The sequence below is a fragment of the Camponotus vicinus genome, unplaced genomic scaffold, assembly GCF_025532165.1.
Source record: "Camponotus vicinus isolate PSW18456_S1 unplaced genomic scaffold, iyCamVici1.0 SCAF_5, whole genome shotgun sequence".
NCBI classification, from domain to species: Eukaryota; Metazoa; Arthropoda; class Insecta; order Hymenoptera; family Formicidae; genus Camponotus; species Camponotus vicinus.
In genome coordinates this window covers 5244171-5271201 of record NW_028141977.1, presented here as the reverse complement: position 1 = coordinate 5271201, position 27031 = coordinate 5244171, and the positions used below count along the sequence as shown (strand labels likewise).

Below are 27031 nucleotides of genomic sequence, written 5' to 3'. Positions count from 1 at the left end.
TATCTGATAACAAATACAAGAAATTATACAATTCTTCATGTTTTGTATGGAGCATAAAATGAAGGTGTACTCACGTAGTTTCTCTGAGATTAGCAATATATATATATTTTCAATTAATACAAATTATCCTCCAGAGCTCTTATCGCTTAATCTGCGCCGTGCACTGGCTAGAGAGAGAGCTCGTGATATCGATACTCGCGCGCCCATCGTTGTGTAGTATAAACGCACGCGCAACTTAAAATGACTACTCTTAACACCCTCTCTTGTAAAAAAAAATTACTTTGATATAAATTCTGCTAAATATTTAGGTCTTCTCTTAATTCTAACGGGACGTGGAGTTTGCTGAATAGGTTCAGCCTCTCGATTTTGTTCCTCTTGTGGAGAAGCGGCGGCATCCATTTGTACATTAAGGTTGTTGCACGTTTTCCAGTTGAGGAATATTATCTTGTTCTACTTCGTGTGTTTCCGGTACATTCCAATAAAAATTATCATTTTGAAAATTTCCGACTATAGGGGTGTTTTCCCCTATAGGACGCATTTGATTAATGTGTCTTGTCCAGGAGCGACCATCATCAAGCCTTATTCTATAATGTAGTTTCCCTAATTTTTCAGTGACTTTGCCGAATTTCCATTTTCCTCCCGCTGTATAGTTTCTACAAGCAACTCTTTCCTCATACTCAAAAAACCTTTTTGTCTTATATTGATTTACAATACTTTCTTCTTTCGTGGGACGGATTAAATCTAATCTTGTCCATAACTTTCTACCTATAAATAATTCCGCTGGTGTCTTATTAGTTAACGCATGTGACATAGATCTATATTGCAACAATGTTTTACTTAAAGCTAAGTTAATGTTCGATGAATTACAGTTCATGCGTCGTAACGATTGCTTAAGCGTTTGTATGAACCGTTCGGCTTGGCCGTTAGTCGCGGGATTGTATGGAGATTTTAGTTTGTGTTTAATGCCGTTTAACTTCAGAAATTGTTGAAAATCGTGTGAAATGAATGTTCTTCCATTGTCTGTAACCATAGTTTGTGGTAGACCATATGCAGCGAACATTTGTCTACATTTTTCGTTTTTACAATCGTTGTTTTAGCCGTAATGTCAGTAACTATATGTACTTCAGGCCATTTCGAATAAGCATCTACCAAAATCAAAAACATTTTTCCCAAGAATGGTTCCGCGAAATCCATGTGAACGCGTTGCATTGGAGCTGACGCTGGCTGCCAAATATGTACATCTACTTTAGGTGGATCGTTCCTGTATGCATTGCAATTTGCGCAATTTTTAGCTAATGTTTCGATATCTTTATCTATAACGAACCACCAGCGGTACCCACGGGCTAAACTTTTCATTTTAACTACTCCGAAGTGACCTGAGTGCAGTTCTTCTAAAGTCTGTGAACACAACGCTTTAGGGACCACAACTTTGTACCCTCGCATGATAACATCATTTTGTAAGCTGAATTCTACTTGTTCTATATTGAAACGCTTTGATTTATGGACTTGATTTCCTGTTCGTAATGCTTGCAATAAATCACGTAAATTCGTATCCTTGTTTGTTTCGATTGCAATTTTTGCTGCTGTTACGGGAAGTGTATTAATTGTTTCTACTTGAAAAGCGTCTATCACGTCCACAGCAAATTCTTGACTGTTAATTGGCAGTCTAGACAAACAGTCCGCATTGGCATGATTCTCTGACTTTCTGTACTGTATATTGTAATTGAATCCTTGTAAGAAATTCGCGTAATGTTGCATACGCATTGCTGTGTAAATAGGCAAACTCGTGGTAGGCGAAAATATTTGAATTAGAGGTCGATGATCCGTAATCAATGTGAACTTATTGCCGTATAGATATTGAAAGAACTTTTTGACACCGTAAATTATCGCGTACGCCTCCTTATCTATTTGGGAGTACTTACGTTGAGTTTCCGAAAATGTTTGTGAAGCGAATTGTATCACCCCTTCCGGTCCGTCCGGATAACGGTGATATAAGACCGCTCCTACTCCGTACGAACTGGCGTCCGTGGCTAATACCAACGGTAGTTTAGGATTGAAATATACTAAGACTCTATTGCTTATAAAAGCTTCTTTTGCTTGACAAAATGCAGCCTCATATTCTTTTGACCAAATAAACGGAGTATCTTTGCGTAACAGTGCATTAAGAGGACGTAAAATTGTACTTAGATTTGGTATGAACCGTCCATAATAATTAATCATACCCGTAAAAGCTCGGATTTCCGAAAGGTTTTTAGGTCGAGGCATTTGTTTTATCGCTTCAATCTTTTGGTCTTCTTTATGAATACCTTCTTTATCTACAGTATACCCGCAGTCAACCTTATTTGAAAAGAATTTTGACTTCTCCACATTTAAGCGTATATTATGCCTATGTAATCTTTCTAATACCTCTTCAAGTCTACTTAAATGTATTGCATCAGTTTCTCCCGTAATTACAATATCGTCGAAAAATATTGTTACACCCGGTATGCCCTGTAATATATTCTCAATTTCTCTTTGCCATATGGTAGGACCCAAAGCAATTCCGTACATTAGTCTGTTGACTTTGTAAAGTCCTTTGCAAGTATTAATCGTTAACAATTCGCGGTCTTCAGGCGCAATCTCTAACTGTAAGTAAGCTTGTTCCAAATCTAATTTTGAAAATTTATTTCCGTTCGCGAGTTTGGGAAATAATTCATCGTAGGAAACGGATGGTCATCGACCAATAATTGAGGATTAACTGTAACCTTATAATCGCCGCAAATTCGAATTTTGCCGTTTCTTTTTAATATTGGGACTATTGGAGTAGCCCATTTAGATGTAGTGACCTTTTCAATAATTCCGCTCTCCAAATTATCTAACTCTTGTTCAACAAGCTGTAGTAATTTAAACGGTACTGGGCGTGCTCGAACGAATACTGGAGTAGCGTCAGGTTTCAACCGTAATTTTGCCTGAACATCTTTAATAGCTGAATGCTCAGAAGAACACGCGTTTTTGTACTTATCAAGTATTGAATGCAGTTTAGAACTTTGAGAATGTACTAACATATTCTTTACCGAAACACTAGGAACTGGGAAATAATTTCCATTGAATAACTGTCGGATCCATTCCCTACCTAATAAAGGTTTTCTGCGACCTCCTACTATATATATTAATATTAAGTCGTTTCGCATTTTCATTATATCTAACGTTGACAGTAATAAAACCCCTGTTACGCAGTGCTCGACCGCAGTATGAGATCAATTGTAATTGAGTATTATGAATGGTCGCACCTGGAAAGATTCGTTGAATGTCCTGCTCACTAACAACCGTAACCGCTGCTCCGCTGTCAACCTCAAATTCCATCGGTTTTTCATTGACGTTGAGCGTAATAAGGAATTTGTCTCGATAGTTTACATGTTCTAAGCTCAGAATCTCTTGTAATTGGTTTGTAGAGCCTTTAGTAAAGCACACGGTACGAAGATGCCCCAGCTTCCCACAGCCGTGACAACGAATATCTTTGCTAAGCGTACATTTAGTAGCTAAGTGTGGCTTTCCACATCTGAAACACTTTACATTAGTTTTAACATCAGAGTTTGTACTAGAATTAGAAGAATGAGCACTATACTTCCTGGCCTCGAATTTAGACCGCTTATCACCTGTATTCTTCCTTGGGGATTTCTTCCCCGCCTTCAAGTAATCGATACCTGTCGGATTGGAACTGGCGCTCTTCATTTGCTGTGAGCTCTTCTCCGACAGCTCCATCGTAATGGCAATTTTTACCGCTTCGTCGAAATTCAGGTCTTTCTTCTCCAGTAAGCGAGCCTGGGCCTTCTTGTTTAGTAAACCGAAACGAATTGGTTGCATAACGCTGTCTTCAGGTAATCTCCGAACTTGCAATGGATACTCAATTTATGGAGGGCCGCGACGAACTGCTGCACTGACTCCCCCTCACTCTGCTTCTTCTGGTAGAAACGATAATTTTCAGCTATCTCCAAAGGTGCCGGTTCATAAAATTCTTCAAGTTTCTGGACTATCACATCGTACGGTTGGATGAACGGATCAACTGGATCTAACCGATCACAAAGTACGTCAAATGCCTCCCACGTAATGCAACAAATACGGAACTCTTGCATTATCCTTAATGCCAAAGATTAAGAAAGCGCCTTGCAGGCGCTGTACCCATCGTTTTCACGTGGTAGACGACGGCTCAAAAGCCTCTATAGCAAAAGACCCGGGTATCGATGGTTTTTCAGGCTCACGTGCTTGAGCCATAGTTAAAAAAAAAAAATTTTGTAGTAGTTAGCCAGATAATCTAACGTGACTAAAAATGCTCTCTCAATCTCACATACACACGTGGCCGTGCAAGAATGTAAAGGTTAGAATATAAGAATCAGCTCGTATTTCGAGCATCCAGAGGATCTCATCCTCGTCGCCAGTATTTGTTGTGTATGGAGCACAAAATGAAGGTGTACTCACGTAGTTTCTCTGAGATTAGCAATATATATATTTTCAATTAATACAAATTATCCTCCAGAGCTCTTATCGCTTAATCTGCGCCGTGCCCTGGTTAGAGAGAGAGCTCGTGATATCGATACTCGCGCGCCCATCGTTGTGTAGTATAAACGCGCGTGCAACTTAAAATGACTACTCTTAACACTTCATTTTCTAAAGCAAGTGCACTATGGAATACAATACATAGATCAACGAAGGCGGCGGATGTTATTGAAGAAATCGCACATACTAAACTACAAGTTCCTTGCCCCACTCGTTGGAGTTCAAGTTATGATGCAATTTGTAAATTACTATCGATTAAAAGTCACTTAAATGAAATTTGTGATCGTTTAGATAAGCCAAGATTCAAAATGACCGAGATTGAGTTTTAGGAATATATCGTGGTAATGAAGAGTATAGCATGTACGATTGATTTGCTACAGGGAGAAAACCATTGTTATTTAGGATACGTTTTGCTAGCTTTACTGCAACTTAAAATTAATTTGCAGAATCTTCACGAATTATCTAATTGCGAACCCTTGAAGAATGCTCTAATAGATGGCATTAACAAAAGATTAAAAAATAGTGTGTTGAATTTTGACAATACATGTAGCAAACCTTACATTATTTCATCCATGACTGTTCCTGAACTTAAGTTGAAATGGCTAAACTTGATATCGGAAGCAGGGATTTTTTCAAAAACAACCCTGGACCACGAATATTGCAAAAATTTGCTTATTACAGAAGCAAAAAAATGTGCGAATTTAAAAAATGAAACCAGAATACCTTCTGATAACTCAGCATCTTCGACGGAAGATGATCAATTCTTTAAATTTTTAAAAGATCAAGATCACATAGAAACAACAATGGATAGTGCTATCAGTATGGAGATGCTTTCTTACTTATCCGATAAACAAAAAGATATTATATCAATAACACGTTTTCCTAATGTAAAACACTTGTTTTTAAAGTTTAATACAATTATACCATCATCAGCACCAGTTGAGCGATTATTTAGTACTGGTGGTCAAATTTTAATACCACGGCGAAATAGATTAAGTGACGATATTTTTGAAGCATTTTTGATGTGTAAGACTAATACTAATAAATAAAGCAAAAATGTCTGTTGTTTCTATGTGATCTTGATTCTTGATCTTTTAAAACAATAAAGAAATGTAATGCAAAGAAATGTAAATTTTTTTTACATTGTTTCATCTGTATCCGTAATAATTTACACTTAAATTCTTTATTATCTCTTTTTCTTGTTTTCAAGTTTTTTTAATTTTAAATAGAAGGGAAATTACACATTTGATAAAAACCAAAAATACCTCGCTATCGACTACGACACACATTAATTCAAATAATTTGCTCAAGTCATTCTCGCTGCGGCTTGTATAAAAAATCATAGAAATGTAAACAAAATATAAAATAAAAAAAATAAAAGATATATTGAGTAGTTTTTTGTGCATATTACGATAAAATATTATTTAAAAGTATTTTATTTGTATCTGAGATACTTTTAAAGTATCTGAGTATCTGTATCTATATACATTTTAATTTGTGTATCTATATCTATATCTAGATACATCTTTTTTTACATGTATCTGTATCTGTATCAAGATACATTTTAAATGTATCTTACTTATCACTGCCCACGGAGTAAATAGCGTTATTCCTGATTAAAAATTGAGTCGAAATGTTCTGAATCATTCTTTTCTATAATGCTTAATAAAGTGGTAATTATTGAGTAAAGTTGCGCCAATAAGCACCGACCTTTAGCCTCCTTGTCGAATTTTTTTGTAAGGAAACGCGTTTGACGGAAGAAATATGATTTTGAATGCAAATTAAAATTTCACATGATTACAACCCATAAGAATATTGCACGATAGCGGCATAACATAGCGCTGAAACGGCGGAGCGCTCACGCACACTACCAGGCGCGCGGCTCACTGACGTGCTCCCGTTTAAAGGTCGGTGCTTATTGGCGCAACTTTACTCAATAATTACCGCTTTATTAAGCATTGTAGAAAAAAATGGTTCAGGACTCTTCGACTCGATTTTTAATCAGGAATAACGCTATTTGCTCCGTGGGCGCTTTTTCAGTTACACCTTGTACACACACACACACACACAGGGTAGGCCATTTTAATCTACGCACTGAAATATCTCAAAATCCATAAGTTTAAGACAAAAATGTTTCAGACAAAAGTTGTATGGTTTCGAGGGGGACATAAGATGGTGCCATTATTATTTTTAATTGTTAATTGCAAATTACATTTTTTTTTTCGAAACAATTATGTGTTTTCTTTACACCAATTGATTCCTCTCATTATTTTGTACATAAAAGTATTAAGGTAAGATAATCGAAAAATGAATATTTTACAAGATATTTTACGGTTTATGTAAAATTAAGAAATGATTTCACGCCTCATAACTCGGAAAGTACTTAATGAAAACTAACTTAATTATAGTGTTTTGGGAAGCTTTCGAGATGAGCTACAAGAATATGTAAAAGTATATAGGGTGTCCCATTTAAAAAGTTGGAGGTGACCTTCACGCGACCTTCAGGTGACTCTTCAAAGTCAAACTAATGGCACCGTCTTATATCCCCCTCGAAACCATACAACTTTTGTCTGAAACATTTTTGTCTTAAACTTATGGATTTTGAGATATTTCAGTGCGTATATTAAAATGGCCTACCCTGTATATATATAATTATAAATTACATAATAAATATCAATGTTTATATATATAATTATATACCTATAGGTAATCTTTTTCTACATAATTAATAGCCATAATTTGTATGAATAATAGGTTATATAATAGGTGAATAATAAGAACATAAGGTTTACATGAATCTATTCTTATATTACAGAATATTATTTCAAAGAAATATCTGTAAAACTGCAAATATATTTTGAATTGTGAAAGGATAGACTAAATATATATGTTGATAATGCTGCCTTATAAAATAATATTTGTTGATACACAACAAACTTACATCAAACTTTTATAATTATTATATACAAAATTCACAATCCACTTGGTTTTTGTGAAGTGTCACACACAAATCTGTGTTTTTATTATATAATACTAATAAATGTACTTGACGTTGCGACGCTACTACGTCGCTTGATAATAATCTTTAATATGTCTTCTTCTGTACTTCTCTTCCTTGTTCCGCACTATACTTTTATTTATTTACTTATTTATTTATTATTATTATTTTTATTTTTATCATTTTTATTTATTTATTATTAATTAGTGTTTTTAAACAAGTAACCTGACTGCTTAACGTGTCACTTCTCTTCCTTATTACACTATTCCGCACTATATTCTAATAAATTTGTCTTTCATACGTACGTACACACATACATATACATATCACGCGTATGTACGCACATGCACACATATGATTTTGTGTCTTAAAGCATTTTGCACATCGAAGTAATAATCGTATATGTACGGTGTGAACGCCGCTTGAGGGACAAACTAGCTTTGCGTGTGTGCGTGCGAGCATATATATGTGAGTCTCAACCTGAGGGAAAGGAAGAGAAGAACGAAAAATGTCACAATTCTGATATTCGATCGTCATTTCTCAGGATTGACTGCACCGATTTTATTCAAACAGGTCGCAATCGAAAGCTTGTATTCATATTATACAGGGTTTGTCAAAAGTGTGGAAACCCCTAAATATCTCACAAACGGTGCATTTTAGAAAAAAATGTTTCAGACAAAAGTTGTATGGTTTCAAGGGGGACATAAAGTGGTACCATTGGTTTGACCTTGAAGAGTCATTTGAAGGTCACGTGAAGGTCACTTTAATTCTTTTAAATGGAACACCCTATATATTTTTGCACAATCTTGTAGCTTATCTCGAGAGCTTTCCAAAACACTATAATTAAGTACCTTTTCGTTAAGTACTTTTTGAGTTATGAGGCTTGAAATAATTTCTTAATTTTACATAAACCGTAAAATATCTTGTAAAATATTCATTTTTCGATTATCTTACCTTAATACTTTTATGTACAAAATAATGAGAGGAATCAATTGGTGTAAAGAAAACACACAGTTGTTTTGAAAAAGAAATATGTAATTTGCAATTAACAATTCCATATTTTTTCTTAAAAACAACTATGTGTTTTCTTTACACCAATTGATTCCTCTCATTATTTTGTACATAAAAGTATTAAGGTAAGATAATCGAAAAATGAATATTTTACAAGATATTTTACGGTTTATGTAAAATTAAGAAATTATTTCAAGCCTCATAACTCAAAAAGTACTTAACGAAAAGGTACTTAATTATAGTGTTTTGGAAAGCTCTCGAGATAAGCTACAAGATTGTGCAAAAATATATAGGGTGTTCCATTTAAAAGAATTGAAGTGACCTTCACGTGACCTTCAAATGGCTCTTCAAGGTCAAACCAATGGTACCACTTTATGTCCCCCTTGAAACCATACAACTTTTGCCTGAAACATTTTTTTCTAAAATGCACCGTTTGTGAGATATTTAGGGGTTTCCACACTTTTGACAAACCCTGTATAATAAAAGTGTCGTTAGATTTTTTATTACGGCTTTAGTTTATTAAATATCTTAATCGAAAGTTTACTTGACGTGAAATTCCGAATAACGTACTTAATAGCGCCGCGTCGAGAACAGTGACTCTCAACTCAATGCTTGGACCTGTTTTTTTATGTACTTGGCGTCGCGACGCTACCACGTCGCTTGATATATGTTTAATCTGTATAAGTGATTTCCTTTCGTTCAAAAAATTAAAATATTAAAACAGAAATTAAAATATCAAATTTACGAAAAGAAGTCGTAATTATCCTTTTAAATAAAGGAATATATTGTGTTTTAAGTTATATTATTTGTGATCGAAAATGCATTACTTTCTCTTATCTTAAGTACAATCTTAAGATGTGTTGTAAACTAATCACATTAGCATATTGCTGATCGCGCGATTGGTGCCTAATTATAAGGGAAGAGAGAGATCTCTTTCATCGATCGACAATGTATTTTAAGATATGAGAAGTGATCTGTCTACCGCTTCTTATACTCTGAGACATTTTTGCCTATAACTTAATTATTATTGCAAATTTTGCAATATGGTAGAGAACTTTTCTTTTCAGTTTGACCCAATCTATCACCACTTTTCGTTTGATCACTTAATAATCACACACTACAAGCGGTTTACCGCTTCTCATGTACCGAGACATTTTTGCTTATTTTTTAATAATTATTGCGAATTTTGCAAAATGGTAGAGGACTTTTCTTCTCAGTTTGACCCAATCTACTACTACTTTTCGTTTGGTCACTCAGGTATCGGACATCTTGTATATATATATATATATATATATATATATATATATATATATATATATATATACAGGGTGACCCATTTTAACTTAGGCAGCCAAATAACTCGAAAAATAAGCAAGATAGAGAAAAATGTTTTAGACAAAAGTTGTATGGTTTCGAGGGGGCCATAAGATGGTATCATTGGTTTGACCTTGAAGAGTCATTTGAAGGTCACGTGAAGGTCACTTCAATTTTTTTAAATGGAATACCCTATATATTTTTGTACATTCTTGTAGCTTATTTCGAGAGCTTTCCAAAACACTATAATTAAGTACCTTTCCATTAAGTACTTTTTGAGTTATGATGCTTGAAATAATTTCTTAATTTTACATAAACCGTAAAATATCTTGTAAAATATTCATTTTTCGATTATCTTACCTTAATACTTTTATGTACAAAATAATGAGAGGAATCAATTGGTGTAAAGAAAACACATAGTTGTTTTTAAGAAAAAATATGGAATTGTTAATTGCAAATTACATATTTTTTCTTCGAAACAACTATGTGTTTTCTTCACAGCAATTGATTCCTCTCATTATTTTGTACATAAAATTATTAAGGTAAGATAATCGAGAAATGAATATTTTACTAGATATTTTATGGTTTATGTAAAATTAAGAAATTATTTCAAGCCTCATAACTCGAAAAGTACTCAATGAAGAAATGCTTTATTATAGTGTTTTGGAAAGCTCTCGAGATAAGCTACCAGAATATGCAATAAAAAATTGGAGTTTCCATTTACAGAATTCAAGGTGACCTTTACGTGACCTTGACAACACTCTTCAAGGTCATACTGATATCGTCACGTAATGCGCTACTTGAAACCTTACAACTTTTGTCTGAAATATTTTTGTCTGCCGCGCTCAGTTTTTGAGATATTCGGCTGATACGGGTGAAAGTTCTCGAGATGAGCTACAAGAATATGTAATAAAAAATAGGGGGTTCCATTTAAAAAAATTAAGTTGATCTTGAAATCTCCTTAATGCCTTCATCTAAAAATATCGTTTGTACCGTACGATGTCCCCCTCTGTGACAAACATCTTTTGGTATAAAAATTGTTTCATAGCTCTTCAACTTTAGCTAATATTCACATCGGTTACTTTATATGAATCACCCTGTATATATGTATATTTTTTTTAATATATAAGCAAATTATGTAAAAATATATATAGAATAAGTATATATACAATGTGTTCGAAAAGTCCCGAACCGGTAAAATATCTTGGAAACGAGACATTTCAGAAAGAATGTTTCATACAAAAGTTGTTGGGTTTCAACAAATGCATGAAATAACAAAACTTATTTGACCTTGAGCGTAATCATGGAGGAGCTCTCAAGGTCAACTTTAAAATTTTAAATGGAAACCTTCAATTTTTATTCAATATTCTTATAGCCTATCTCGAGAGCTTTCCAAAACATTATAATAAGGTATCTTTTCAGTGAGTACTTTTCGAGTTATGATGCTTGAAATAATTCTTGAAATAATCTTAATTTTACATAAACCATAAAATATCTAGTAAAATATTCATTTCTCGATTGTCTTACCTTAATATTTTTATTTTGTACAAAATAATGAGAGAAATCAATTGATATAAAGAAAACACATAATTGTTTCTAAGAAAAAATATGTAATTGTTAATTCCAAATTATATATTTTTTCTTAAAAACAACTATGTTTTTTCTTTACACCAATTGATTCCTCTCCTTATTTTGTATATAAAAGTATTAAGGTAAGATAATCGAAAAATGAATATTTTACTAGATATTTTATGGTTTATGTAAAATTAAGAAATTATTTCAAGCCTCATAATTCAAAAAGTACTCAATAAAAAAATACTTTATTATAGTGTTTATAGTAGTGTTTATTATAGTATTATAGTGTTTTGGAATGCTCTCGAGATAAGCTATAAGAATATTGAATATTAAAAATTGTAGGTTTCTATTTAAAATTTTAAAGTTGACTTTGAGACTCCTCCATGATTACGCTCAAGGTCAAATAAGTTTTGCTATTTGATGCATTTGTTGAAACCCAACAATTTTTGTATGAAACATTTTTTTTTAATGTCTTATTTTCTAGATATTTTACCGGTCCGTGACTTTTCGAACACATTGTGTGTGTGTATATATATATATATATATATATATATATATATATATATATATACAGGGTGTCCCATTTTAAAAAACGCACTTCGATAATTCTTCAATCGAAGCATTTTCAGCAAAAATGTTTCAGACAAAAGTTGTATAAATTAAGTATAAGTTGAATAAATTATTCATTTTTCGATTATCTTATCTTAATACTTTATGCACAAAATAATGTGAGGAATCAATTGGTGTAAAGAAAGAACATAGTTGTCTTTAAGAAAAAATATGTAATTGTTAATTGCAAATTACATATTTTTTTTTTCGAAACAATTATGTGTTTTCTTTACATCAATTGATTTCCCTCATTATTTTGTACATAAAAGTATTAAAATAAGATAATCGAAAAATGAATATTTTACTAGATATTTTATAATTTATGTAAAATTAAGAAATTATTTCAAGTCTCATAACTCGAAAAGTATTCAATGAAAAAATACTTTATTACAGTGTTTTGGAAAGCTCTTGAGATTAACTGCAAGAATGTGCAATAAAAAGTAGGCGGTTCTATTTAGAAAATTGATGGTGACCTTCAAATAACTAATCAAGATCAAATTAATGACATCATCTTATGTCCCCCTTGAAACCATACAACTTTTGTTTGAAACATTTTTGATGAAAATACTTCGTTGAAGAATTATCGAGGTGCGTTTTTTAAAATGGGACATTGTATACATATATATATATATATATATATATATATATATATATATTATACATATACTTTTATTATATTATATTATACTTATATTTAGCTTGTAAAAATAGATATTTATTATTTACTTTGCGCTTCAATTATCATATCTTACTGGCTCTTACTTGCCAATTTTTAATTAATATTTTAATTATTTATTATTTAACTTGCACTTTATTACTTGTCACTACTCAAAATGCGGTTAATGACACATGTCATTAATATCGTAAAGCATCGCTAGCGTAATCTTCTGTTGAGAGTAGGAACTGTACGTTTTCTGTTTCTATGTGTTGTGTACATGTGTTGAGGACGATGATAAAAACGTTTCTTAAATGAAAATTTCCATATTTCGATTTTGCATCATGATATCTCCGTTTATAGATCACGCAGCGCAAAAAGATACTTTCTTGATATAATTCAAACTTGTTCGATCGATTAAGCCTAGTAAGAATTCGATCCGTTCAGCCGTTATAGAATCCGGTAATTTGAGTTACTCTCAACTGTCCGACTCACGTATAGATACACGAAGTGCTTCACTAATGCTTCGCATGAACTTGGCGCGAGACACTATCGTGTTTCTTAATAACAAATGTTCAAAAAGTTCTCCGTTGTTTTCTAAACAATAAATAATAAAACGATTCTCAAATTCTGAACAATTTTGAAAACTTTCTACAAGAATAGCTCTGCATTCTTGTATAATTCTTCAACGCAAATCGTTTACATTTTCCATTGGTGTTTCATAAACACGGATTTTAAGTGCCCCCGTAGAAAAAAATTGATGCAGGCTCTAATTGTTGCTTGAATTTCATTGCATATTTGATTCTGCAAGAGATTACACTGGGGAACAGTCAATCTGTTGTCAAAGATTTATGAGTCGATTTTGAATAATTAGGGGCTCCTGATTACGAATATGCTGTTAATTTTTCTAGATTGACTCTAGTTTTCGAGCAAATGCTTATGCCTAAATATTCATAAAAGAAATAAAGCCAATATAAAAAAAAACATACCCATATAATTTTTATCCACAACAGTGTATTTGCCACCAATATAACAGAAAACATCAAGATTATTTACACACTGTTTTCGCAAAGTACTCATTTTCGCGGTGAGGAATGTTCGTATATTTACTCAAATGAAGCCACTAGTTAAACTAACACTAATAAAACAAGTTTCTTGTTTTATTAGTGTTAGTTTAACTAGTGGTATTTTTTTAGAGGAGGGTTGATAACGAATTGAATGTACGTCGTTTTGTCAAGTAAAGCAGATTTGAATCATTCGGGAGGTAATTACAATTTAAGAATAGATCAAATTTGACCGATTTCAATTATTTTAAAAATAGAGTCAATTCAGCCAAAGTGAATATATAATACGAAATCAGGACCCTCAAATATACATATATAAACCGATCTTAAACCTTTGGCAACATGAAAAAATTTTTTTTTATTCCTCGGTGTTATCCGAAAACGAGGCGGCAATATACATTTTTAAATGTGAACATTTCCACATTCCCGTCATCCAACACACACACACACACACACACACACACACACACACGCACACACACACGCACGATGCGCCAAATCCGACCAGCAACCTCTTCGTGATGCACATCGGGTAATGCTAATGCTGGCGATAAATGAACAAAAATGTATAGATAACTTTGATATGTCGTAATTCCGGGAAAAAAATCGTACAAACTTCATTTTTTTTTCATTCACACATAAAAGTCAATATTTTACGATGATTTATCATGAAATTTGCGAAAAAATTTATTCCATCCCATAGAATGCGTCAAATTATGCAATTTATTGGAGACGTAATACGTCCTTACTTTTAAGGAGATGACGAGATGGGGGAAGGATAAATTTTAAATCTGACAAATGATTTTTAAAATAGAGGCTTTAAGCTTGATAATAAAAAAGAAATGTTTCAAATACGACCATTTTTGACGGAGTTATACTTATTTGAAGTTATGCGAAAATTTGACATGAAATTACCGATGCGATAATTTTGTTGACGAGTGTACAGGGTGTCCTAGACCACCCGTACACCCCTTTTCTTTCAAAAACTAAGCATTTTAGAGAAAAACGTTTTCGACAAAAATTGTATGGTTTTGAGGGGAACATAAGATGGTGTCATTGGTTTGACCTTGAAGAGTCATTTGAAGGTCACGTGAAGGTCACTTTAATTTTTTTAAATGGAATACCCTATATATTTTTGCACTTTCTTGTAGCTTATCTCGAGAGCTTTCCAAAACATTATAATTAAGTACCTTTTCGTTAAGTACTTTTTGAGTTATGAGGCTTGAAATAATTTCTTAATTTTACATAAACCGTAAAATATCTTGTAAAATATTCATTTTTCGATTATCTTACCTTAATACTTTTATGTACAAAATAGTGAGAGGAATCAATTGGTGTAAAGAAAACACATAGTTGTTTTTAAGAAAAAATATGAAATTGTTAATTGCAAATTACATATTTTGTCTTTGAAATAACTATGTGTTTTCTTTACACCAATTGATTCCTCTCATTATTTTGTACATAAAAGTATTAAGGTAAGATAATCGAAAAATGAATATTTTACAAGATATTTTACGGTTTATGTAAAATTAAGAAATTATTTCAAGCCTCATAACTCAAAAAGTACTTAACGAAAAGGTACTTAATTATAGTGTTTTGGAAAGCTTTCGAGATAAGCTACAAGAATATGCAATAAAAAATAAGTGGTTCCATTTAAGAAATTAAAGGTGTCCTTGACCTCACCTTAACGATGCCATCCAAGGTCAAACCAATGACACCATCTTATGTTCCCCTCAAAACCATACAATTTTTGTTGAAAACGTTTTTCTCTAAAATGCTTAGTTTTTGAAAGAAAAGGGGTGTACGGGTGGTCTAGGACACCCTGTATATGCGTATATCTAAATATTATATATTTTGTATATGTGTATATTCTATATATTTTCAAATATTTTTTGTATTACACACAAAACATAAAATTATAAGTAAAATTTTGTGTTATGAATTTTAACTCAATGATAGATTGTTTAAAATAGGCTCAATAAGTTATGACATTATAAATTGTTTAGAAAAAAATACAATCTTTTTATCAAATTACTCACAAGAAAACAATATCGAAAAAAAATATGTAAAAATTGTTAAAATGGCAGAATGAACAAGATCCACCTTGTTTTATGCCATTAATAATAAAAGAAGAAAATTGTTAAGAATATATATTTTGTAGAGAATAAATTTTCAACTTTATTAAAATGCTAAATAGATTGCTTTAATAAAAAGATATTTAATTAAATGTTATAATGTTATATTTGCCGTCGTTATATTTGTCGTCCAGAAATTGACCAAGGATATTAAACAAGAGGACGCTTCAAAACAAAAATGAAAATAAAAATACATACAGTATTATACAGTATTATACATTTGAGTATTCTCCTTGAAATTAGTTAGTAATGTGACGAGTCAAAGTCAGCTGAATCGTTGAGTTATCTTGTCGCAATCACAGTTCTTCGAGCAGGCAATTCTGTATCGTCGCGTTCATTCGAGCGTATCTGTTGGCAGAGCTTTTATCGAGCCCCGTTTTCTATTCGATCTTCCTGCTCTCAACCACGGTAATTTTTTTCTCACTCTCTCTCTACCTTTTCTCGTAATCGCGCATGATTGTGTAAAGAGCAATCCCAACGGGCTGGAAAATAGGCTCATCTGAATGCGATACGGCGGACTAGACGCTGTAGCGTGACCCGGTGATGCCGGAAGTCGGAAAAGGAGCGGAAAGTGGAGATCATCAAGAAGAAGGTTGCGTGAGAAAGGTTGCAGGCTAACGAGAACTCGGGGACGACGATGTGGTTCGAAATATGCTTCGCTTGATAGCGATGCCATCTCGAGAGAGCTTCACACGAAAGTGAATCACGTGAGGACTGGAAAGCTCTCTCTCTTTCTCTCTCTCTCTTTCTAAAATTCAAGCACATAACTTGGAGATAAATGATGAGCTTGATTTGAAATGTCCAACATTCAAGAGAGCGATGCAGGAGGAGAGGAGAAGAGCTGGTTAGCAGTAGCAATTACAGAAGAAAGAAGAGCTAATGGAGTAAAAATATATAATGCTTTAATATATTTTTTAATGTAATCTAAAATTTAAAATATATACGAATAAGTTGGAAATGAATATAGAAAAGATGAAATATTTAAAGAACATTATGTCTATATGTTAAAAAAGATCGAAAAAGAGTCTTTTAAATAGAATAAAAAATAAATTTCAAGTAACACAAAATCGGGCATTGCAATGTGATAGGTATACCAAAGTGGAACATGTGCTGCAAGCGTTGCAGTTTATGTCTACAAGAAGAATGTTAAAGGAATATTTTATTTTATTTAATGTAATCTGAAATTGTATCCTATAAATAGCTAAGAAAGCTAAAGATCAATCTCTCTCTCTCTCTCTCTTTCTTTCTCTCTCTTTCTATTCCTTTTATTACATCTTGTCGCTATCTCAATTTTCGCTACCATAGAATATAGCTAAAAAAAATAATTTAAAAATGCTCGATATAATTAACATAAAAATCGAGAGAAAAAAATTGAAATATTTAAATACGCATTTTTATGCAGATGTTTGTACAAGTGATAATAAGCGCAAAAAATCTAATCTACAAAATATATGTAATATACATAAAAAGAAGTATTTTCATATATATTCATATTTTTTTAATATATAAGCATTCTAATTTTTAATATCATGCAATTCATGATTGATTAATTTTTTCTTAGATAATTTTTAATAGATCCAACTAAAAAAATTTTCTTTGTAATTATTCTTTACCATTTTAGAGTCTGAAACATATAATAATTATTTATAATATTATATTTTAACAAACACACAGAAAGATATATATATATATATATATATATATATATATATATATATATTTATATATATCTATATATGTGTATGTCAAATTTTGTTTCCTTTTTCTATGAATCCAATATATCTAATTCTTTCGCAAAACTATAATCGCCTCGTGCAAATCATCTTTCACCGAAAGCTCATCGATTTTTGCAGTCATTCTATTTCGTTTTTTGCCCCTTCTCTCTTCGCTCTCTTTCTCTTTTTTCTTTTTCTCACTATCCTCTTTCTCTCCTTTCGCAGTTTAATATCGCGGACTGCTCTAAATCGAACGCGCACAAAAGCGTGATAACGAATCACGTCCGTTGCAGACGAGGGCAATGGCACCAGTAGCGGCGCCCCGGGGGTTCCTGAAAACGCGCAGTGTTCTCTCCCTCTCCGCTCTTTTTACACCCTCTCCATTTCCTCCTTCCCTTTCCCGCTCCCGTCAACGAACGTCATTCCCCTTTTTCGGTGAAGGGGTGGCATCACGCAGCGGTAATGATAGCCGGGCGCATTATGTTTTACGTGGGAGTGGTAACAGCCGTGACCGAAATGCCCGTTGCTACTCGTTTGCTCACTCTCTTGCTCGCTAACAATAATTGCATTCTACTTTTCCTGTCCGCGCGTTGCGCGTTTTGATAAATACACGTGTGCAGACGTATACGCGTACGTATGAATGCGAAATAATAGTAAAGCGTTACATCTGCAAAACATACATAAGCATTAAATAGACCGCATGATTTTTGTAAACGTTTGAAAGAATGAACATTAGATATTATTAGGGCGATATTTTTGATTTTTTTTTTCTTTAAATCTTGCAAATATGTATAAACAAATTTATTGTTATATTAAAATCTCTAAAAACTTACCTTTTTAATAGAAAAGGTAAAAAAAGGGTGCCAAGTTCATGTGCTAATTGTATCTAACTGTTATCTTGTCTACAAAAATAGTAATATATAAAAATTGCGCCAACTAAGGATAAAAATTTGTACAAGATAAATAGAAGTACAAGGAAGAAAACTTGTACAAATTAATACGAATATAAAACAAAAAAGTAAAAAAATTCTAATTAAAAGAACTTGGCGCTGCCAATTTTATTAGTATATTGTTCAGCTTAAAAGTCTAAATTTCCAAATATAAATCAATACAAATTAATTAAAGAAATTAAGTAATTAAATTTAAATGTTAGACTATAATAATTAAAATTAATAATTAGAATATGTTCTAAATTTTAAATATATATTAAATTGGAATATGTGCGAATTTTATTGACAGTGCCAAGTTTTTTTAATTAAAATTTTTTTTACGTTTTATTAATTTGTATAAGTTAATGAATGAACGTACAAATGAAAATTTCCGTATTTCGACTTTTTCATGATATCTCCGTTTATGGATCACGCAGTGCAAAAATAAAGATACTTTCTTCATATAATTCAAACTTGCTCGATCGATTAAGCCTAGTAAGATTTCGATCCGTTCAGCCATTATTGAAATCCGGGTAATCTGAGTTACTCTCAACTGTCCGCGACTCGCGTATAGATACACAGAGTGCCTCGCTAATGCTTCGCATGAACTTAGTGCGGGACACTACCGTGTCTCTTGATAATATTAAAATAAAAAAAATAAAAAATTGGCTCAAAAAATAATAATTAAATATTAATTAATAATTGGCAAGTAAGAACTAGTAACGCGTGATTGCAGCGCAAGGAAGAATAAAAACTCCTTCCTTTTTCTTTTAGTTATTAGCATTATTATTATTTCAACGTATTATTGTTTCAAGGGGGACATAAGATGGTGTCATTAATTTGACCTTGAATAGTTACTTGAAGGTCACGTGAAGATCACCTTCAATTTTTTAAACGGAACTGCCTACTTTTTATTGCATATTCTTGCAGCTCATCTCGAGAGCTTTCCAAAACATTATAATTAAGTTAGTTTTCATTAAGTACTTTCCGAGTTATGAGGCTTGAAATCATTTCTTAATTTTACATAAACCGTAAAATATCTTGTAAAATATTCATTTTTCGTTTATCTTACCTTAATACTTTTATGTGCAAAATAATGAGAGTAATCAACTGGTGTAAAGAAAACATACAGTTGTTTTTAAGAAAAAATATGGAATTGTTAATTGGAAATTACATATTTTTTCTTCGAAATAATTATGTTTTCTTTACACCAATTGATTACTCTTATTGTTTTCTACATAAAAGTATTAAGATAAGATAATCGAAAAATTAATATTTTACAAGATATTTTACGGTTTATGTAAAATTAAGAAATGATTTCAAGCCTCATAACTCGAGATATACCTAACGAAAAAATACTTAATTATAGTGTTTTGGAAAGCTCTTGAAATAAGCTATAAGAATATGTAATAAAAAATGGGGTTCTATTTAAAAAAATCAACTTGACCTTCATATGACCTTGAGTACTTCATCCAAGGTCAAATTCTTATCATCATTAAGTACATTTTATTTAGTCCTATAACTTTGTTTCTTACATATTTTTCATTATAGTTGATCGTTTTCGAGATATTTTAGCGTTCCGGGACTTTTTGAAGACCCTATATATATATATATATATATATATATATATATATATACAGGGCGATCCTGAAAAACGTTATGTCTTTAAAATGACGTATTCCTGACACCATTCTAAGACAATTTTTCCTTTACCAAAATTTGATTTGAAGCGTAGTTTTTGAATTATGAGCAAAAATAGTTAGTAAATCACGCGTCGGGTACAGAAGGCAGGCAGGAGCGGCGCGGCGTGCCGCGAGCGCGAGCGCAGCTGACCGCCCGACGGGTGATTATCACCGCATGAGTCGCTAACTATTTTATCTTATAACATAAAATTATGCTTTAAATAAAATTTTGGTAAAGAAGAAAATGTCTTAGAATTACGTCAGAAATACGTGTTCCTTAAAATAACGTTATTTTAATAATGAAAAGTTGTTCCGGATCGCCGGCCGTCCGACGTTGCAATCAGCTGATTGCTACACGCGATGTGTGTATGGCGGAGTGTGTGCGTAAGAGAGAGAGAGAAAGAGAGAGAGAGAGGGAGGGTAGGAGGGACAGACATTCATACACACGCACGCACTTTTTTCTCGCTCTCTTTCTCTCTTTTACGCAACACTCATACACTCTCTCATTCAGTCTCTCACTCACACTCTCTCGGTCACTCACTCACTCACTCACCTGCTTACTCACTTGCTCACTCACCTTGTAGCAGCGTAGCGAATCTTCATGCTATGTATTGTTGTTATCTGCTGCACGGTTATGATTGCTAGAGATGCGCGACACATCGAAATTTTTTCGATTATTAATCTCACACTCGATTGACACAATATAGATTACACGATAACGAGTTTACTGTTTATTCACTCACTATTGATTTATCGATACCAAAAATTACTTTCAAAGAAACGCGAATGCAAACAACACATGACTCGACGCGAAGCGACGGACCGCGGAGACTGCGCGACCACAAGAGTTATGTTGCCAGAAACGCGACACGCGACATCTAACAAACGACTTGCGCGTGGCGCGTGATTGACGCGAGATAAGACGAACGATCGGCTAAAACCTTCGCATTGCGGATGCGGTAGAAAACATGAAACGTATAATGACATACTTAAAAAATTAATTATTTATTATAAATAATAACTATTTCTAATTATAATAAATAATAATTATTTATTATAATTAGAAATAGTTATTATTTATAATAAATAATTAATTTTTTAAGTATGTCATTATACGTTTCATGTTTTCTACCGCATCCGCAATGCGAAGGTTTTAGCCGATCGTTCGTCTTATCTCGCGTCAATCACGCGCCACGCGCAAGTCGTTTGTTAGATGTCGCGTGTCGCGTTTCTGGCAACATAACTCTTGTGGTCGCGCAGTCTCCGCGGTCCGTCGCTTCGCATCGAGTCATGTGTTGTTTGCATTCGCGTTTCTTTGAAAGTAATTTTTGATATCGATAAATCAATAGTGAGTGAATAAACAGTAAACTCGTTATCGTGTAATCTATATTGTGTCAATCGAGTGTGAGATTAATAATCGAAAAAATTTCGATGTGTCGCGCATCTCTAGCAATCATAACCGTGCAGCAGATAACAACAATACATAGCATGAAGATTCGCTACGCTGCTACAAGGTGAGTGAGCAAGTGAGTAAGCAGGTGAGTGAGTGAGTGAGTGACCGAGAGAGTGTGAGTGAGAGACTGAATGAGAGAGTGTATGAGTGTTGCGTAAAAGAGAGAAAGAGAGCGAGAAAAAAGTGCGTGCGTGTGTATGAATGTCTGTCCCTCCTACCCTCCCTCTCTCTCTCTCTTTCTCTCTCTCTCTTACGCACACACTCCGCCATACACACATCGCGTGTAGCAATCAGCTGATTGCAACGTCGGACGGCCGGCGATCCGGAACAACTTTTCATTATTAAAATAACGTTATTTTAAGGAACACGTATTTCTGACGTAATTCTAAGACATTTTCTTCTTTACCAAAATTTTATTTAAAGCATAATTTTATGTTATAAGATAAAATAGTTAGCGACTCATGCGGTGATAATCACCCGTCGGGCGGTCAGCTGCGCCCGCGCTCGCGGCACGCCGCGCCGCTCCTGCCTGCCTTCTGTACCCGACGCGTGATTTACTAACTATTTTTGCTCATAATTCAAAAACTACGCTTCAAATCAAATTTTGGTAAAGGAAAAATTGTCTTAGAATGGTGTCAGGAATACGTCATTTTAAAGACATAACGTTTTTCAGGATCGCCCTGTATATATATATATATACACACTACTCAAAACAATTAAGGAAGCACTTTAAAACCTGCAAATTTTGTCGATTTTTAAGAGGCTGTATCTCAGGTTCTAGGGATCGCAGGACAATTTCTCTTAACGCGATTTAAAGGGTGAAGCCTCTACTTTAAAATGGCTTAAGTGAAATTTTCCGTCCCATTAAACTATCTTTTTTGTGAAGACCAAAAGCAGGTAGTGTTAGAGTCCTGAAAATTTCATGACTTTGCAGCTTTCCACGGGCAAAGCAAGGACGAGGCAAAAAATATTACTATATTAGTTTTAAAGTTGGGAACTTTCCCTTTAAAATGCCGTAAAGAAAATTGCTCTGGCATGCCTAGGAGCTGAGTTATCGGGTTCCAAAGTAAACCTTGCATTTTGCAAGATTTTGATTAAGTACCGCCGGCATTCGCGTTACCCGATGTGCACTACGAGGAGGTTGCTCGGTCGGAGTTTGCATATTATGTGTGTGTGTGTGTGTGTGTGTTAGCAGAGATAAGGACCCCCCGGTTCGTCATTCCCATGGTATTTAATGACTCCAAACCCTCTCTGCTGTGTGTGTGTGCGTGTGTGTGCGCGCGCTATTAATTTAAAATGAGGTGTTGCTGCCCTTTCGATTAATCACCTTGTTTAATCTATCCCTCATATTAATGCATCTACTGATTTCAGCTTGAAGGATTTTCTGTCAGATCTCCTGGAGGACTCTTTCCAGTTCAACTAATGTTGTTGGATGTCTTGGACAATCAACTGACGACCTATTAAATCCCAAACGTGTTCTATGGGATTCAAGTTCCGGGCTCATCGCTGGGTCGAGGACAGTGATGTCGTGGTCCCGCAAAAATTCCCTTGTCAGCGCAGCGGTATGAGGACGAGCGTTATCATGCATCAGGATAAATTGATTTCCAATTCTTTCCCGGAATGGCAAAAGCTGTAGACGGAGAATCTCATTAATTCGTGTCTGGCGTCGACGTGGAGAAAGATTCGACCATGCCTGTATCGCACCAATTCGAACTTTCAATGGGGTGATGGTTTGGGCAGGGATTACCACAACCCAACGCACGAACCTAATGGTCATACCTCCGGGCATGACAGCAGCCCGATACATTACACAATGAGAAGCAGCCGTGAAAACGACTGATGAGAAGTAGCCGTGAAAACAATTGACGAAAGTAGCCGTGAAGACGACTGACGAAAGTAGCCGTGAAAACGACTGACGAAAGTAGCCGTGAAAGTTGAAGTTCATTATTTCATCATAGTTACTTTCAAGGTCAATTTTAAGATTGACAGAGGCACTTTTAAAAAAAACCTTTTGATACAAAAGTTTCTTATTTTTTCATGTACAATTCGAATCTGTAATAAAAAGTATCATGTTCCCCTAAAAAAATTCAACTTCCGATCCGGATGGCGTATTTACGGTTGGAATCAAAAGTTGAAAATATCACCATTTGATAGAGCGTACCCGATTTATTTAAAAATTGTTCGCGATTTTTGATAAAAGCCGGATAAACTTCCGAAAACGACTCACGCTCGATTGTCACGAATTTTTGTAGAAACACTGTAAATGATGTCAAATGAATGTCCTTAAGCGGATTTTTACGATACAAACATTTAATGCTAAAAATATTTGGTAATTATTTATTTATACGGACCATCTCCCGATTTCAATAATTCTCACATATGTTATCAAGATCATCACTCTGAGTAATGTTGTGAAGGTTTTAGTCGGCGGTCATTAAAATGTTTATTAAAAAGTTATAAACAAAAAATGTTTATTAAAAAGTTATAAACAAAAAATGTTTATTAAAAAGTTATAAACAAAAAATGTCTAATGAATAATATGTAATTTTATGACACCGTGTACAAACTATGTTGTCGTTTGACGTTGTTTACTTTTCTTATATTAAAATCAGTTAGTGGAACAATGATAGGCTTCTATGTTTTTAATATTTTTTATGACTTTGAAAATATTTAAGAAAAGGTGAGTTAGTACAAGACAGATTATTGTACAGTTAACATGAAGTTCTACGAGTTTCTTGCTTTAACAACAAAATATGATGAGTTATTAAATTATTTGTGCGCGAAAAATGTTACATTTGTAACTTTCTATGAAGTGTATCCCGCATCACAAACACGGGTTGGGTAAGGTTATATCTTCTGAAAGTGGAACCCCCCGCAGGGGGGCGGAACACACTGTCCACGCATGTACTTTCCAAGATGAAGCAAAGTTCACTTAATCTTGACCTCTATTAAGAGTAAATTTTGCTTCATCTTAGGAAGTACATGCGTAGGTACAGTATGTTCCGCCTCCCTGCGAGGGGCTCCACTTTCAGAAGATATAACTAACTCAACCCGTGTTTGTGATGCGGGATACACTTCACTTTGCATAGAAAGTTACAAATCTATGTGAAATTATGCAACAATTGACTTTTCTTTCGATAAATGTATTAATCAACTTATGAAACTTCTTTTGTTTATATCTTTTTAATAAACAATGACCGCCGACTAAAACCTTCACAACATTACTCAGAGTGATGATCTTGATAACATATGTGAGACTCGCTTCGCGTGGAAAAGTATATGCGTGGACACAGTGGATTTCGTCCCCCTGCGGGGGGCTCCACTATCAAAAAACTAGACACATAAATTCAGGTTGCACCTTGCTTCGCGTGGAAAGTTGCAAACCCATGTAGAACCTCGCTTCGCGTGGAAAAATGTATACGTGGACACAGTGCGTTCTGCCCCCCTTATTTTAATGTTTTTAGCAAAAATTGATAAAAATCCGTTTAAGGATATTCATTTGACATCATTTACAGTGTTTCTACAAAAATTCATTGCAATCGAGCGTGAGTCGTTTTCGAAAGTTCAGCCTTCATTTCTTTAAAAACATATATTTTAAATGAAATATATTAACAGCATTACAAATTGTCATGGTTTCGTAATTAAAAATTAGTATAGAGTAGGAGAGAAAATGAGATGTTCAGTTTGTAGGAGAAATTGGAAGATGTCATTAAGAAAATCGCATAATTTAACATTAATTCAAAAATTAAGAGATAAGAACAAAAAATTACAAATATCAAATTTAAATTACAAACATCGAGAAAAGAGGCTTCGAAATAAAGTATATTAAATATATTTACAAATTACAGTTTTTGGAATTCATCTTTCATTATATAATATTTAATATAAAATTTTGTATAGATTGTAAAATTGTACAACAAAATAACACATTTGAAACATAAATGTTCTCAATCTAATGAAAAAATAATCAAAGAAATTATTACAAAATTACCACAAAATCAACAACAATCAGTTCAAGCTTGTTTTGCAGCAGCAAAAGATAAGAAAAAAATGAGATATTCAAATGAATGGATCTATGAATGCATTTTGCTTCGAATTAAAAGCACAAAAACGTACAATCATTTGAGGTCTCACAATATCCTAACACTACCTTCAATTACAACACTGAATCGTTATATTAAGTTTGTTAAAGGTTGTTATGGTTTTCAAACGAGCATATTTAAATATTGAAAAAGAAAACGGCAAACATGGAATTGAACGATGTGCGAGGTATATAAACAATATTTGATTTACAAAAATTTACAAAAATATTTGATTTACAAAATATCAATTTTATTAACATATAAAAACTTTTTATTATGAAATATTACTTACTAAATCGAATAACTACAGAAGGAATGTAATTTTTATGTAATAATTGATAAATGTCATATATTTTAATAGCCATAATAAATTCTTATAGGTGTTTTATTGTTGGATGAAATGAAATTATCGAAAACTTTATATTTTAATCGCACAAATCTAAAAATCGAAGGCTTTGTTGATTTAGATCAATATACTTCGGAAGAACAAAAGAAAAAAACCGCTCTATGTGAAACATATTTGGAGTAACGGAAAAATGTGTTAGTATATTGTAGATATCGAACGATGTTTGTGGTTTATTTCTTATTTTCCATATTTAATAAAATGTATCGGAAATTATTTTTCTCAGTTTGATCGATATGCAGGAATTTGGGTGAGTAAAAATTTATATCAGAAACAGCAAAAATTAAAGGATCTAAATTTATACAGTACTACATACAGTTTCTTTCTAATTATTATTTAATTTAATAATCAAAAAGTGTAATAATTAACAATTTTAATGTAAAATGTAATAATCAGCGATTTTAATGTAATAATTTTTTTTCATATTTATTTATATTTTTTAACATACTAGCGCGTACTATATGTTTAACATTCAATTGAACATTAAACACTTTCATATTGTTATTCCTTCTTATATACAGACTCCAGATGGAGTAGTTTCTTTAAAACATTGGTATACAATACTTGCTATCAAAAATTCTCGTAGTTTTAACTTAAAATCTAGTTATCATTTGGATGAATATCATATTAAGCCTAAATATTATTAGAAAATGAATGTTACAATGGCATTTCGAGTATATAGATAAATATCTATAGTACTGGACAAAATAAATCATACACCTTTCAACAAATTGAATTTGTTAGTATAACTATTCTTTTAACAAGCAAATAGATTATTAGATACAGGAAAGTCGAAGCATTTTAAAGTATTTAAATAAAGAAAATATAAAATAATAAAAATTATGCTCAATTCTTTTGTAAAAAATTTATTAT

At 33.0% G+C, this 27031-nt stretch overlaps 1 protein-coding gene and 1 pseudogene across 1 annotated transcript in view; one reads left to right on the top strand and one right to left on the bottom strand.

Annotated features, from left to right (window-relative positions):
- Positions 1–27031, bottom strand: part of LOC145971779 (uncharacterized) — a 55756-nt gene that overhangs the window by 14892 nt on the left and 13833 nt on the right. The window lies entirely within an intron of this gene.
- On the top strand, positions 23154–26805 carry LOC145971784 (uncharacterized; annotated as a pseudogene).